This window comes from Aquarana catesbeiana, linkage group LG01, assembly GCF_042186555.1.
Source record: "Aquarana catesbeiana isolate 2022-GZ linkage group LG01, ASM4218655v1, whole genome shotgun sequence".
NCBI lineage: Eukaryota > Metazoa > Chordata > Amphibia > Anura > Ranidae > Aquarana > Aquarana catesbeiana.
Window position 1 is genome coordinate 673,115,168 of NC_133324.1, and position 15,415 is coordinate 673,130,582.

Here is a 15,415-nt window from a genome sequence, read left to right on the forward strand (position 1 = left end):
TGACACGGTCGCGGGACCCGCTGGCACGCTCACAGATTTCATGGCGGGCGCCCGCGCCCACAATGCCGCGGTTTAAAGGGGACATATATGTACGCCCATTTGCCCAGCTGTGCCATTGTGCCGACAGACATCGTTGTGCGCTGGTCAGCATGTGGTTGATAACCCTATGGGACTTTTCACACCACTGCGTTACCCGGGTGGTGTCGTTTGAAAAGTCCTGCATGCTGCATCTTTGGTGCAGTTTTGAACATCGCACCAAAAAAACGCAGCTACCCATTGAAATGAATGGAAACTTGCTAGCGATTTTGCGTTTTGGTGTGTTTTTGAGTCACATTAATTTTTTACAGATGCAGGCAGCCCAAAAGCGCACCGGAAATGCATCTGAGACACAGCAAAATCTTTTTTTCTGCGATTTTGCTACAGAGCAGTGTGAAATGTGTTTTATATACACACACACAGGCTCTCGTCACTTAATGACCAGGAGCCACAAGTAATCAATATTTTAAGCATTCTTAACTACAGTACGGTATTGTGAAAAAAAGGTCTAAACACAAAACCAGCTCAATAACTTTGTTTTTTAATTTGCATAAGTACAGAACACAAACGAAAATTCTGTACTGTACAATACAATGATGTATAGCGTGTCATTGGGGTGGGGAGAGCTGGTCGTAAGTCCGAGTGGTCGTTAAGGATGTTAATAATACTACTACTACTAATTAAAAAAATAAATACACAAAAAAATCCTAAATAAATACTATATAATAAATAACCCCTAACAGTTAAAACAATAAAATAATAATAAACTCCCTATCACAAAATAAATAAATCCATTATTAATATTTATTATTTATAGTCCTTTTTTTTGTTTTTGTTTGGGTGTTTATTATTATGTTAGTTCTATAATATATTTTTTTTTTTTTTAGGGGTTAATTATTATTACCTATTAATTTCTTTTATGTATTTATGATGATTTTTAGTTATTTGTTTATCAATATACGAATAAATAATAATAAAATAATTTGCATTTATTTTTTTTCATTTGAGCAGAAAATTGTGACAAAACGTGCAAATTGTGTGTTTCTATGGGAATAAAAAAAAGCACAATTCTGGCCTATTTGAGCTACAAACAAAGCTCTGGAATTTTTGAGCTTCAGGTAACTTGGAGTGACGATGTGAACCAACTCCCATAGAGAATAATTGATTTTTTTTTTTCCTCCTCCAGCGTTTTTGGAGCTTCAAGCTATAAAGTGCTGAGGTGTGAATGGGGCCTAAATGCACAAGTTTGGCCTCTTTCACACAGGAGGACTGGTCAGATCTGCCTATCATTTTTTCAGGCGGACCAGATCAGATGGTCTATTCACCTCTATGGACAGCTGGGTCCAATTTCAGTCTGCTTAAAAAAAACAAAAAAAAACAAAAAAAAAAAACTCCAGAAGGGGATGCATCCTTTTGTCTAGGTGGATCGAAGGGTAGTTGGGTATATATATGGCAGAGTCTGTTTACATCCAACTGACCATAGAGCAGAGCAGGCTCTGTCCGTGTCCACCTTGCAGAAACTGTGTGGACACTGATGTGTCACAAAACACAGGTTCAGGTGCCAATATTTTAAATGGAACCTAAAACGCGATGTGATTTTGCTGCAATTGTTACGCAATTTATCGCGTGGCAATCGCATCAAATCGCATCTCTCAAAAGAAGCTTCTGCTCCTTTTTGTGCAACAAGCTTCACGTGATCTAATAACTAGTGCTACAGTCGCAGCAAAACCGCACCACTGTTTAGGTGCTATTGAAAATAATGGCACCTGAACCATTGTTTTGCGATTGTAGTGCATTTTTAAGATCGCAAGCAAAATCGCAAGAGTTCCGGCCGCGTTCCCAAAATGCCCAGGTGTGAACAGGGCCTTATATGTTCATGACTGGTGTATTTAATGCAATTAAATAGTTTTCTTTCTTAAGCTTTAAAAAAAAAACAACGCAGTCACCACATCTAAGAAATGGTATATATTACATTTTTGAGCAATTAATCATAGTGGCCATTTGGTTGACCTTGTATGTATGTGTGGGTGGTGGGAGAACTCCCTTGACTAATCAAGCTCAGGGAGATAGAATACTATGTGTTGGAATGACAGATCTGTTTCCTCCAAGATAAGCTGACGCCAGAGGTGTCTGGCAGTGATTCTGCGTCTTGCCACCATAGCAGAAATATGAACTCTCAGGCTGTTTGTTTGTGTCTTGCCTGTTTGTCTGACTTGTGTCTATTGGCTACAACTAGCCTTGGGATTAATTCTGTTTTACAATAAATTTAACTGAGTTTAACAAAAAAAAAAACAATACAGAGAGAGGGGGGGGGAGTAAAATTTTTGAATTATTATTAGAATGACAAAGATGGAGCATAACAGATGAATTAAACAATAAAGAAAAGGAAAAAAAGTAGAATCTGTATCAATAAATTATACAGTACTAAATGTATTGTACATTTTGGTGAATAAGAACAATTCGTTCATAACAAAAAATAAAAATGTAAAAGGGATCAGAGAAGTATATAAATAGGGCTGCAACTAACGATTATTTTCATAATCGATTAGTTGGCCGATTATTGTTTCGATTAATCGGTTAATTACCTTAAAAAAAGTGTGATGGATAATTTAGTTAATATGTAAAGTTAAAAAAAGGCAATTTATTCTTAAATATCTCTATATGCAGTGGTAAATATAAATCACCAGCTATATGGTTAGGGAGCAAAATAATGGGGTTAAAAAAAACTAAAATTAGCCCTTTATAGCACAAAAAGAGCAAATAATCGCTACTGTAAGGGATCCATTTTTTTACTGCGGAACAGTGAAATGAATATTTACAGTAGCGAATATTTGCTCTTTTTGTACTATAAAGGCTAATTTTAGTTTTTTTGACCCCATTATGTTACTGGCCGATTAATCGATTATGAAAATAGTAATCAATTAATTTCATAATCGATTAGTTGTCGATTAATCGATTAGTTGTTTCGGCTCTATATATAAATAAATGTAGACAGTAGCTCAGGGGGGACTGAGCAGGAAGTTTGGAATAAGGAGGTAATCCCATAAGGATTAATTCTGGACCAGATATGTTGTGGTAGAGTCCAATATTTTATAATTTTGTGATCCTTTTTCTATTTCTATTTGCCCTTTTGAAAAAGTAATGAGCTGTTTGCTCAGAGGATTTGCTGATGTTTGCCATTGACAAAGTAAAACATTTCTCAACAGGATTTACATAGTGTTTTTAGATAAAGAAAATGTTATATTGCAGATAAGCTGTAAAGAACGGCATGTGCCTGTTTACATTCAGGTTGGAGTTGGCTAAATTGTAAAGATATATTTTCATGTGATGTATACCAAATTGGATATCATTGTGCAGACTGATACCCATCATATCAGGTGGAGCAACCTTATTCATGAATTGAACTGTGTATGGAATTAAACAAATCCCAGTGTCTGTGTCCAATCAGCTACTTGGATAACAGAGATCACATGGATCAGGAGCACATCCCACTGGAACAGGAGCTGTTGGTGACAGCGCGGTCACTGTGCTGGGGGTATTGAGTGAGCTCACTCTCGGAACAAACAAGGCACACTGGCTGTACGCATACGTAGAGTATCTCACAAAAAATGAGTACCCCCCTTTAAGTATTTTATTATATATTTTCATGTGACAACACTGAAGAAATTACACTTTGCTACAATGTAAAGCAGTGAGTGTACAGCTTGTATAACAGTGTAAATTTGCTGTCCCCTCAAAATAACTCAGCACACAGCCATTAATGTCTAAATCACTGGCAACAAAAGTGAGTACACCCCTAAATGAAAATGTCCCAATTGGGCCCAATTAGCTATTTTCCCTCCCTGATGTCATGTGACTCGTTAGTGTTACAAGGTCTCAGGTATGAATGGGAAGCAGGTGTGTTAAATTTGGTGTTATCGCTCACTCTCTTATGCTGGTCACTGGGAGTTCAACATGGCAAAGAACTCTCTGAAGATCTGAAAAAAGAATTGGTGCTCTACATAAAGATGGCCTAGGCTATAAGAAGATTGCAAAGACCCTGAAACTGAGCTGCAGCATGGTGGCCAAGACCATACTGACAGGTTCTACTCAGAACAGGCTTCGCCATGGTTGACCAAAGAAGTTGAGTGCACGTGCTCATCGTTATATCCAGAGGTTGTCTTTGGGAAATAGATGTATGAGTGCTGCCAGCATTGCTGCAGAGGTTGAAGGGGTGGTGGGGGGTCAGTCTGTCAGTGCTCAGACCATACGCCGCACATTGCATCAAATTGGTCTGCATGGCTGTCGTCCCAGAAGGAAGTCTCTTCTAAAGATGATGCACAATAAAGCCCACAAACTGTTTGCTGAAGACAAGCAGACTAAGGACATGGATTATGGGAATAATGTCCTGTGGTCTGATGAGACCAAGATAAACTTATTTGGTTCAGATGGTGTCAAGCGTGTGTGGTGGCAACCAGGTGAGGAGTACAGAGACAAGTGTGTCTTGCCTACAGTCAAGCATGGTGGTGGGAGTGTCATGGTCTGGGGCGTCATTGATGCTGCTGGCACTGGGGAGCTACAGTTTATGAACCAAGAATGCCAACATGTACTGTGACATACTGAAGCAGAGCATGATCCCCTCCCTTCAGAGACTGGGCTGCAGGGGAGTATTCCAACATAATGACCCCAAACACACCTCCAAGACGACCACTGCCTTACTAAAGAAGCTGAGAATGAAGGTGGTGGACTGCCCAAGCATGTCTCCAGACCTAAAACCTATTGAGCATCTGTGGGGCATCCTCAAACGGAAGGTGGAGGAGCGCAAAGTCTCTAACATCCACCAGCTCCGTGATGTTGTCATGGAGGAGGACTCCAGTGGCAAACCGTGTCGCTCTGGTGAACTCCATGCCTAAGAGGGTTAAGGCAGTGCTGGAAAATAATGGTGGCCACAGAAAATGTTGACACTTTGAGCCTTATTTGGACATTTTCACTTAGGGGTGTACTCATTATAAAATATTTACAAAAAATGTGAGGGGTGTACTCACTTTTGTGAGATACTGTATATGTGGCAGCTTGGCTATAAGGCCCACTGCCACGCTGTCACATATATGCAAATGACTGGCGATAAGGTGTTAGAGTGAAACTTTACCTATTCAACTAGTCTTTTCTCTCTTGGTTCCTCCACCCCTAACTCCCCCACACCACCACTTATAGGATTGGAAAATTGTTTGTTTTTTTTTTTTTTAATTAAGTTGGGACTCCTGCTACCTACTGGGATGTTCATGTTGCCCCTCCCACAAGGTAGTGTTTGCCTGATGGGTGCATATGGGCTGTGAGATTCTGTTCATGCGCAAATATAACAATGGTCTCTGCCAGGCATTCTGGAATACGTTTTATTTATTTTTTTGGAGATCATTATTTTTTTTTAATTTTTTTATTTTTTTAGGTCTTCCATGATAAATTTAGAAATTGACTCTGGGGTTATATTGAGGCTCGGTTGTCTCTAAGATGACCACAGTCTGAAAGTGAGGCTTGACAATTTGGAATTGAGGCTTTGGTCAGTTCAATGTCCTTTCTAATAACCTGTGTATATAAAACATGATGATTCAGCATTGGCCCTGTGCCCAGAAAAGTCATCTGGCAAAATGCGTCGGGCGGAGTTTGCTGTGACATCACGCTAACTGAAATTACGCCAGTAGCGTGATTTCATTAGTTCTGGATGTTTTTTGCAGCACTGTTTATACTATTTTTTTGTTCTTGTGAGTGTAATTTTTAGTGCTTTTAAAAATAAATATATACAGTATTCAAATGTGGAGCATGTGATTCTCTAGTTTGGGTGCTAACCTGGATGCCCCCCCTTTCCCGGAAGCATATACCGCCATATCTTTTGTTCCATCCCTACACTTCAAGCAGTGTTAATACCAAAACCAAAAATGTAATATATTGCAGCTTGCCAAACATTAGATGTAGTGGCTGCATTAGTTTTCTCTTTTATTTTTTTAAGGATCCCCCCCTTATTAGCGTGCCTCCCCACTGGATGAAGGAGCACAGGGGGCACCTTTGAACAGCAGCACAGTCAGTCTTGGGAGTGGAGTGTTAGATGTACTAGCAAGTAAATCCACTAACAAACTGAATCTGAACGCCTGCTCAGACTTTATAATCTTTTAGAGCAAACAGTTTTTTTTTCTCCTTTTTTAGGATAAAGGTTTTACATGAATAAATAGAAGCTGATCATTTTAAGCACCCCTGTCAGACAGACTTACTGGCCAGATCACCAGATGAAAACAGAAGAAAGGAAGTCTAAAAAACAAAACTAATGCAGCCACCACATCTAAGAATTGGTAAGCTGCAATGTAATAAATGTTTGTTCTTGGGTTTAATACTGCTTTCATTGGGAGCTTCCTGAAAATGAGAGATGGCTCTCTGTAAGCTATGACTTGTGCTACAGTTTTTTCTTAGTTTCACTTTAAATTGAAATGTATTCAAGTAATAAAGTAATTGTAAGTTGGACTTTGAGGCATTGTTTTTATTGCTCCTAATAAGCAATATGCTCAGGAACATCCCCTGTTCAGCTTTGTACATAACAAAATCTGTTGTTTGCATTGTAGTGTAGACACTTTAAAATGAACCCATGTTCATGGAACTTGGCATATCCATCAACGTGTGTGTGTGTGTGTGTTTTTTTTTTTTTTTACTTTGGTTTATTGGCAATAAGCATGGCTACATGAAGCTAGCTGTAATCCGGACTTTAAAGTGTTACTATACCCACAACCGTAAAATAAGTGTGTACAGTTGTGCTCAAAAGTTTGCATACTCTGGCAGAAATTGGCATTAATATTGAAAATATGATTGATCATGCCAAAAAACTGTCTTTTTTTTTTATTTAACGATAGCAATCACATGAAGCCATTTATTATCACAAATTTATTTGGATCTTTTTTAAATCCTAATGACAACAGAAATCACCCAAATGGCCCTGATAAAAAGTTTACATACCCTGGAATGTTTGGCCTTGGTACAGACACAGAAGGTGGCACACACCGGTTAAAATGGCAATTAAGGCCTCTTTCACACGGGACGGATCCATGATGATCCGAGCCGTGAACATCCGCTTGCTCAGTGGGGATCGCTCCGCCGATCCCCGCTGAGCAGGCAGATGACAGGTCCGTCGCTGCTCACAGTGCAGCGACGGACCTGTCAGAGCGCCGCTCTCCCCTATGGTGGATCGGATGACGATGGACCGTAGAGTCCGTCGTCACCCGATCCGAAAACGGATGGAAAAGTAGGTTTTTCCTCCGTTACACTTTTTCGGATCGGAGGGGTCTATGGAGGGTCCATTCAGGTCTGCCTAAAAAACTGACAGGCGGACCTGAATGGATTGTTCGTGTGAAAGGGGCCTTAAGGTTAATTTCCCACATTTGTGGCTTTTTTAATCACAATTAGTATCTGTGTATAAATAGTCAATGAGTTTGTTAGCTCTCACATGGATGCACTAAGCAGGCTAGACACTGAGCCTTGAGGAGGTAGAAAAGAACACTCAAAAGACCTGCGTAACAAGGTAATGAAACTTTACAAAGATGGAAAAGTATATAAAAAGATATCCAAAGCCTTGAATATACCAGTCAGTACTGTTTAATCACTTACAGGTGGTCCCCTAGTTACAAACATCTGACTTACGACTCCTACTTACAAACGGAGGGAGACAACAGGAAGTGAGAGGAAATCTGCCCCTAGGAGGGGAAATTCACTCCTGTAAGATTTATAATGGGGGAAAATAGGTATCTCCACTGATGGTTTATCACCAAGGCTTGTTTCCACAACAACCCAAAATTTTCAAAATCCAATCAGAAATCCAATTGGAAACTGGAAAGCCCAGGTCTATCACCCAATAGTTTATTGTGCTCATTAACACACCTTTTGTCTCCTAGCAAACTATTGGGGATGTGTTTTTTATACTTATGTGTATTGTAAGTTGTGAGTGAGGAGACAGCAAGTCTACCCTGAAAGGTCATATCTCTGAGTTGCCTAGTCTGGGTAAATGATTAGACCTAGCTCATGTTAGGTTTCTGGTTACAGTTTGTATTGTCATCCTGCTGTATATATTTGTGTGTCATCTCAAATAAATCAGTTCATGTTCAGCAACCAGAGTATTGTCTTGTTTGTGGTTGTTAGCAGTTGGAATATCTGATATCTATATTCAGACTGTGAGGAAGCGGTATATGACGAAAGCACTCAAGTGGAGTGTGGGACGTTTTGTTACACCGAGGTCTGCTTTAACGTGCCCTAGCATATGTTATATCTCTGCATCTGGCCTGCCGTTTCATGTAAATGCCATCTTGCATAGTGGTATGCTCAGGTTTAGAGTTCTTGCTCAGGCATTGAACACTGCTTTGTGGGAGGGGTTGTACTTCTTCTCCCCATATTTTTAGGAAGCTCTTTGGGAAGTGCACATGTGTTGTGGCACCTCATTGAGCCTGTTTTACAATGCTAGCATTGGTTTATATTATTGGTTTATATTATTTGCTTCTTGTAGGGGGTTATTTTATTTGCTTAGTTTATGTACATTGTAATTTTTTTATTTATTTTTTATCTTCTTTTTTTTTTTTTTTTTTTTATGTTTGTAACGCTATTGTCCATGTGAGTTTTGCAATCACAATTCCACTTCTGATTACACAATATGCAATCTGATTTATAAACAAGTTACACATTATCCTTTGTCTTCAGAAATGAGACCTGGCTTTCTAATATGTAACATGCCGAATTGTGCAATTTTATATACATCTTTATTGCATTGTAAGTATGTTCTTATTATTGAGGATGTTTAAGGTCATAAAAGCAACTCTTATGGGTCAATTCACTAAGAGATAAATACTACATAGATGATTTTTTTTTTTTTTTTTTTTTTTTTTTAGAGATTTATTACCAAAGTAGTCCACTAAAAACATGCATCAAATATTTATGTCTTGTAATATCATTTAGACCCCTTTCACACTGAGGTGTTTTTCAGGCACTTTTGGGCTAAAAATAGCGCCTGCAGTCTAAGCCTCCGGCCCTCGAGCTTACACACTGAGGCGATGCGCTGGCAGGATGTTAAAACAAACTCCTGCAAGCAGCATCTTTGCTGAAACGAATGGGCAATATCGGCAAACCGCCGGCAATGCGTCGCTGCAGCGGCGCTTTGCGGGTGGTTTTAACCCTTTTTTTGCCCGCTAGCGGGGGTTAAAAGCGGCCTGCTAGCGGCCGAAAACCTCCGCAAAAACAGTGGTGAAGCGCCGCCTCGGTGTGGAAGCAGCCCTAAATTTAGCATTATTTCTTGGCTTTTTTTCGCTTTTACGTGCTAACACTGCACCAGAGGAAGATGGTTCTGTAAAAAAAAAAAACAAAAACAAAAAAAAACGCAGAAATATAATGAAACAGTGAAAACATTCTATTGTGCTTTCATCCACAGAATAATCTTCCTCTGGTGAAATGTTACAATTTATTTTCGTTCCTGAGCTCAGGGCAAAACATTTCCACACGGATAAATTGTATACTTTTTCCTTAATGGCCAGTGCAGAGTTCCCCTCTTTGTTTGTCTGTATTTTGCTAAAGTACCGACTGCCTACTGCCAGGTAATAAATAACGAATGTGTGCGTTCTTTAGCTCCTGCTCACACTGGTGTGGCTTTGAAATCGTGCTGCATCAGCACGATTTTAAAGCCGCACCTTAGTGAAATTTGCACTGCCAATTTCATTGCGGCTTGCGACTTCATACAACAGAAGTCTATTCAAGTCGCAATGAATTCGGTAAAAAGTAGTGCAGGAACTTTTATTTTTTTCATAGTCGCTGTGACATGAGTCGCGTCAATATGAACAGGTCCATTGCTGGCAATGTGGTGTGACTTGTCATGCGATTTGGAATTGTCAAATCGCATGACACGTCGCACTGGTGTGAACGGGGGCTTAGTGAATTTACTTGATTTGTCTCCTTTTTTGAGATATTTACCTCACATTAAATATTTTACTTTGATTAATTGACTATTATTTCATGTGATATTTCTGGAAAAATGAGTCACATGACCTTCATATCGCATGCACAATCCTTTAGTGATTTAACCCCTTAGTATATTGTCTGAATTCAGAGAGCTGGCTTCGATCCAGCAGAATTTAGGTGAGTGATGTAGAACATATACAAGGTTAGGGGGGGGAGATATAGAGAAAATGCCCCAGCCCCTTATTGCAGCACCATAATACTATGTGTTTTTATCTGTACAGTTCTGCCATCATCCTTAAAGCGGTAGTAAACGCATTGCAAATGCTAAAGTAAAAGTACAATACAAGAAGTCCATGCACTTTTAAACAGACCGGGAAAAGCCGAACTTCCACCCTTTTTGCACGCCACTGAATTAATCTAGTTCATGTGCAATAAGATGATATCAAGCCTGAGCTAATGGTCAGCACACTCGCAGTATTACAATGTAATGCTGGGGAGTAAAGCTGATGTAGACACTGCACCTATCTCTACAGCTTGAGGGCACTCAGTATGCCGTCAGTCAGCATTCCAATGCGCACGCGCATTAGAAAAGGAAAGGACGATACCTAGCTTTACATCTTCAAAAACGTTAAAAAGCATGTAATTGTATGTCATATTGTATTCATTTATATGCGGCTGACCTTTCCGGGAGAGTTTAGTACCATTTTCTAGTACAGTGCCTTGCAAAAGTATTCACCCCCTCCCCCCTTGGCTTTTTACCTATTTTGTTACACTACAGCCTTTAGTTCAATGGTTTTTCTAATCTGAATTATATGTGATGGATCAGAACACAATAGTCTAAGTTGGTGAAGTAAAATTAGAAAAATATATACATAAAACTATTTTTTAGAAATAAAAAACTGATAATTGGCATGTGCGTATGTATTCACCCCCTTTGTTATGAAGTCCATAAAAAGCTCTGGTGCAACCAATTACCTTCAGAAGTCGCATAATTTTGTGAAATGATGTCCACCTGTGTGCAATCTAAGTGTCACATGATCTGTCATTACATATACACACCTTTTTGAAAGGCCCCAGAGGCTGCAATACCTAAGCAAGAGGCACCACTAACCAAACACTGCCATGCAGACCAAGGAACTCTCCAAACAAGTAAGGGACAATGTTGTTGAGAAGTACAAGTCAGGGTTAGGTTATAAATAAATATCCAAATCTTTGATGATCCCTAGGAGCACCATCAAATCTATCATAACCAAATGGAAAGAACATGGCACAACAGCAAACCTGCCAAGAGATGGCTGCACACCAAAACTCACGGACCGGACAAGGAGGGCATTAATCAGAGAGGCAGCACAGAGACCTAAGGTAACCCTGGAGGAGCTGCAGAGTTCCACAGCAGAGACTGGAGTATCTGTATATATGGAGCGTACGGCTTATTGTCGTCCTAGAGTTGGGCTTTATGGCATAGTGGCCAGAAGAAAGCAATTGCTTTCAGCAAAAAACAAAATGGCACGTTTTGAGTTTGGGAAAAGGCATGTGGGAGACTCCCAAAATGTATGGAGGAAGATGCTCTGGTCTGATGAGACTAAACTTGAACTTTTTGGCCATCAAAGAAAATGCTATGTCTGGTGCAAACCCAACACATCACATCACCCAAAGAACACCATCCCCACAGTGAAACATGGTGGTGGCAGCCTCATACTGTGGGGATGTTTTTCAGCAGTCAGGGACTGGGAAACTGGTCAGACTTGAGGGAAAGATGGAGTGTGCTAAATACAGGTATATTCTTGAGCAAAACCTGTACCACTCTGTGTGTGATTTGAGGCTAGGACGGAGGTTCGCCTTCCAGCAGGACAATGACCCCAAACACACTGCTAAAGCAACACTTGAGTGGTTTAAGGGGAAACATGTACAGTAAATGTGTTGGAATGGCCTAGTCAAAGCTCGGACCTCAATCCAATAGAAAATGTGTAGTCAGACTTAAAGATTGCTGTTCACAAGCTTAAACCATCCAACTTGAAGGAGCTGGAGCAGTTTTGCAAGGAGGAATGGGCAAAAATCCCAGTGGTAAGATGTGGAAAGCTCATAGAGACTTATCCAAAGCGACTTGGAGCTGTGATAGCTGCAAAAGGTGGCTCTACAAAGTATTGACTTTAGGGGGGTGAATAGTTATGCACATTGACTTTTTCTGTTAATTTGTCCTATTTGTTGTTTGCTTCACAATAAAAAAAAAAAAAAAATATTCAAAGTTGTGGGCATGTTTTGTAAATTAAATGATGCCAAACCTCAAACAATCCATGTTAATTCTAGGTTGTGAGGCAACAAAACACGAAAAATGCCAAGGGGGGTGAATACTTTTGCAAGGCACTGTATAATGAAAGGTAATGTATTTTTATTTATTTTTTGATAGAGTGGAGAGGTATTAGAATACCTGTCAGGTGGTTTATTGCTGTCTGTGCTCCTGTTGAGGAGATTCACTCTCTTTATTTATCACCAGAATTGGCATAAAGGGAAAATATTCCAAAGGGGACACTTGGTGTGGTGACCCCCTCACCCCTCAGAAGAATGTCCTCTTTCGTCTTGTTTTGGCTGTGGGACAGAGGTTTGTCTTATTACTCTCCTCTACTCTTTCCAAAACTAAACAAATAAAGCTTTGACTATACATACCCTTTAGAATGAACAAACAGCCTTTAACAGGTATTTCCCTAGTCCCATAATGTATGCTCTGGCAAAACTGACAATTTATGCTTAACCAATATATACTGTAGATACTCGCACCAAATATTTTATTAGCATATGGAAACCATACATAGATTATGTTCACACATGAACCAAGATACTTAAAGCATGTTGTACAGCACAGTGCTTGTGCTGTGTATTTTGGTCCTCTGTATCGCCTGAAATACCTGGCTGATCCTGCCTGGTTCTGCCCTCCCCCCTGTAAACTGACCACGGTTTATCATGGCTGTTGAGCCCTTACACTGTGGTCAGTTTACGTGTCCCCGTCATTCGCAGCTCTCCTCTGCTCTCCTTGGGCCCCCTCCCCTCCCTGCTTGTCGGAGGGGGTGTGTGTGTGTGTGTATGTGTGCGCGCTCTGCCCATCCCCTCCTGCCGCTATTAATAGTATTTAAAAGAAAATGTACTGCCAGCCCCTCTTTTATCCAGCTATAACGTGCAGTGTAAGTGTTTGTGGAAAAGCGTCTAAATACCTTTCTTGCAGATCTCTTCAGGCCGGTCATGTGACTCGACCCCCATCTAAGGGCTACAACGGGGGGGCTGTAGCCCTGGATCGGAGTAGAAGAGCAGCCGGGAGTCATGTGACCGGACTGCTGTCTTAACGCTCCATGTTAGGCCGGTTTCACACTGGGGCGGTGGGTGCGTTGGCGGTAAAACGCTGCCATTTTTAGCGGGGCTTTACTGTCGTTTTAGCGGCGCTATTCGGCCGCTAGTGGAGTGGTTTTAACCCCTGCTAGCGGGCTAAAAGGGGTTAAAACCACCTGCAAAGCGCTGCTGCATGGGCGCTTTCCTGGCGGTATAGCCACGCTGCCCCATTGATTTCAATGGGCAGGAGCGGTGAATACACCGCTCCAAAGATGCTGCTTGCAGGAGTTTTTTTTTCCGTCCTGCAAGCGCACCGCTCCAGTGTGGAAAGCCCTTGGACTTTCACACTGGAGACGGCAGCGTCTGTTTCAGGGCGCTTTGCAGGCACTATTTTTAGCGCTGTAGCAACTGCAAAGTGCCCCAGTGTTAAAGGGGCCTTATAGCTGGATAAAAGAGAGGGTCTGGCAGCTGGCATGCAGTGTAAGGTTACAAACGCTTTAACATGTTTGAATATGGTCTATGACAGAGGCCCCCAGGGGCCAGAAATTCCCCTTATGGATTCATGCAATTTATCAAGTTTGTAAAATTGACCCCCACACCATTTTCAAAAATCATTTCTTTTTATATTATCTAATTGTCAGTATATTCATTAGAATCCCTCCAGTTTTCAAAAATATTGATAGAGTAAGGGAGGGTTCTAACCCCTGTCAGGTTTTTCTTTCTACCTTTCCCGAAGTAAATACACATAGCTGTAAATGGTACTTGTCTGGTACCTGTCACGGGAGAGAGAGGATTATTCTACGTGCTTGTAAATGGTTTTGATAGTTACAGATATTAGAGGTAGCATAGCTATTGAAAAAACAAGCTGGAAGTATCTGCATTTAAAATAATAAAGTCATTTTTAAACAAAAAAATAACAAACATGGTATACTTACCTGCCCTGTGTAGTGGTTTTGCACTCCTGCCGAGTGCCCCCACAGCAAGCAGCTTGCTATGGGGCAACCGAGCCGCTGCTCTGTGTGTTTATTCAGACAGGGAGCTGAGGCTAGACTCCGTCCCCTCTCTCTCCTCATTGGCTCACTGACTTTGATTGACTGCAGTGGAAGCTAATGGCTCCCCACTCCTGTCTCAGCCAATGAGGAGGGAGAGTCCCGGACAGCCAAGACTCTCATGCAACATCGCTGGATCGAGATGTAGCTCAGGTAAGTATTAGGGGGGCTGCTGCACACAGAGGTTTTTTTATCGTAATGCATAGACTGCATTAACCACTTGACAACTAAGCACTTAAACCTCCTAACCAGACCAATTTTCAGCTTTCGGTGCTCTCACACTTTGACAATTACTCAGTCATGCAACACTGTACCTATATGAAATTTATGTCCTTTTTTTTACACAAATAGAGCTTTCTTTTGGTGGTATTTAATCACCGCTGGGTTTTTTATTTTTTGCGCTATAAATCAAAAAAGACTGAAAATTCGATTAAAAAAAAAAAAGTTCTTCGTTTCTGTTAAAATTTATTGCAGAGTATTGGCAGAGTATAGCACAGTGATGCAGAGTATAGCACAGTATTGCAGATTATTGCCATTTTTTATATTAAGCAGCGCTGTGGGCACTAAACATCCAGCCCACACCGCTGCCATCTCTCCCCCTCTCCCCCGCACTGTACCGATCGGTACAGAGAGGGGAGGGAGGAACCGGCGTCATGACGTGACACCGGTTTGTTTACATGTGATCGCTCCGTCATTTGACGGAACGATCACGTGGTAAATGGCTGCGATCAGCGGCTATTTACCGTGATCCGTTATGCGCAGGGTCACGGATGTTCCCGAGTGCGCGCCCCAGGGGGCGCACGGGAGCAACATTCTGGAATGACGTCCATGGACGTCCACCCAGAACTAGCCGACCGCGCTGTTGCCGTCTTTCGGCAATGGCCCGGTCGGCAAGTGGTTAAGATAAAAAAAAACTTCTGACTTTAGAACCACTTTAAGTATTACCGAATATGGCAGTAAAGGGGAAAAAGGTTCAGCAAACAGTGTAGGTAAAGAAATAATAAATGTTATACCTTCAGAATACAAGTGAGGTATCTAAGTCTGAAAGCATCTATAGGTTA

At 41.0% G+C, this 15,415-nt stretch overlaps 1 protein-coding gene across 1 annotated transcript in view; it reads left to right on the forward strand.

The window, feature by feature from the left end:
• PLA2G12A (phospholipase A2 group XIIA) overlaps positions 1-15,415 on the forward strand; it is a 46,101-nt gene that overhangs the window by 2,336 nt on the left and 28,350 nt on the right. The gene's annotated exons all lie outside the window — the stretch shown is intronic.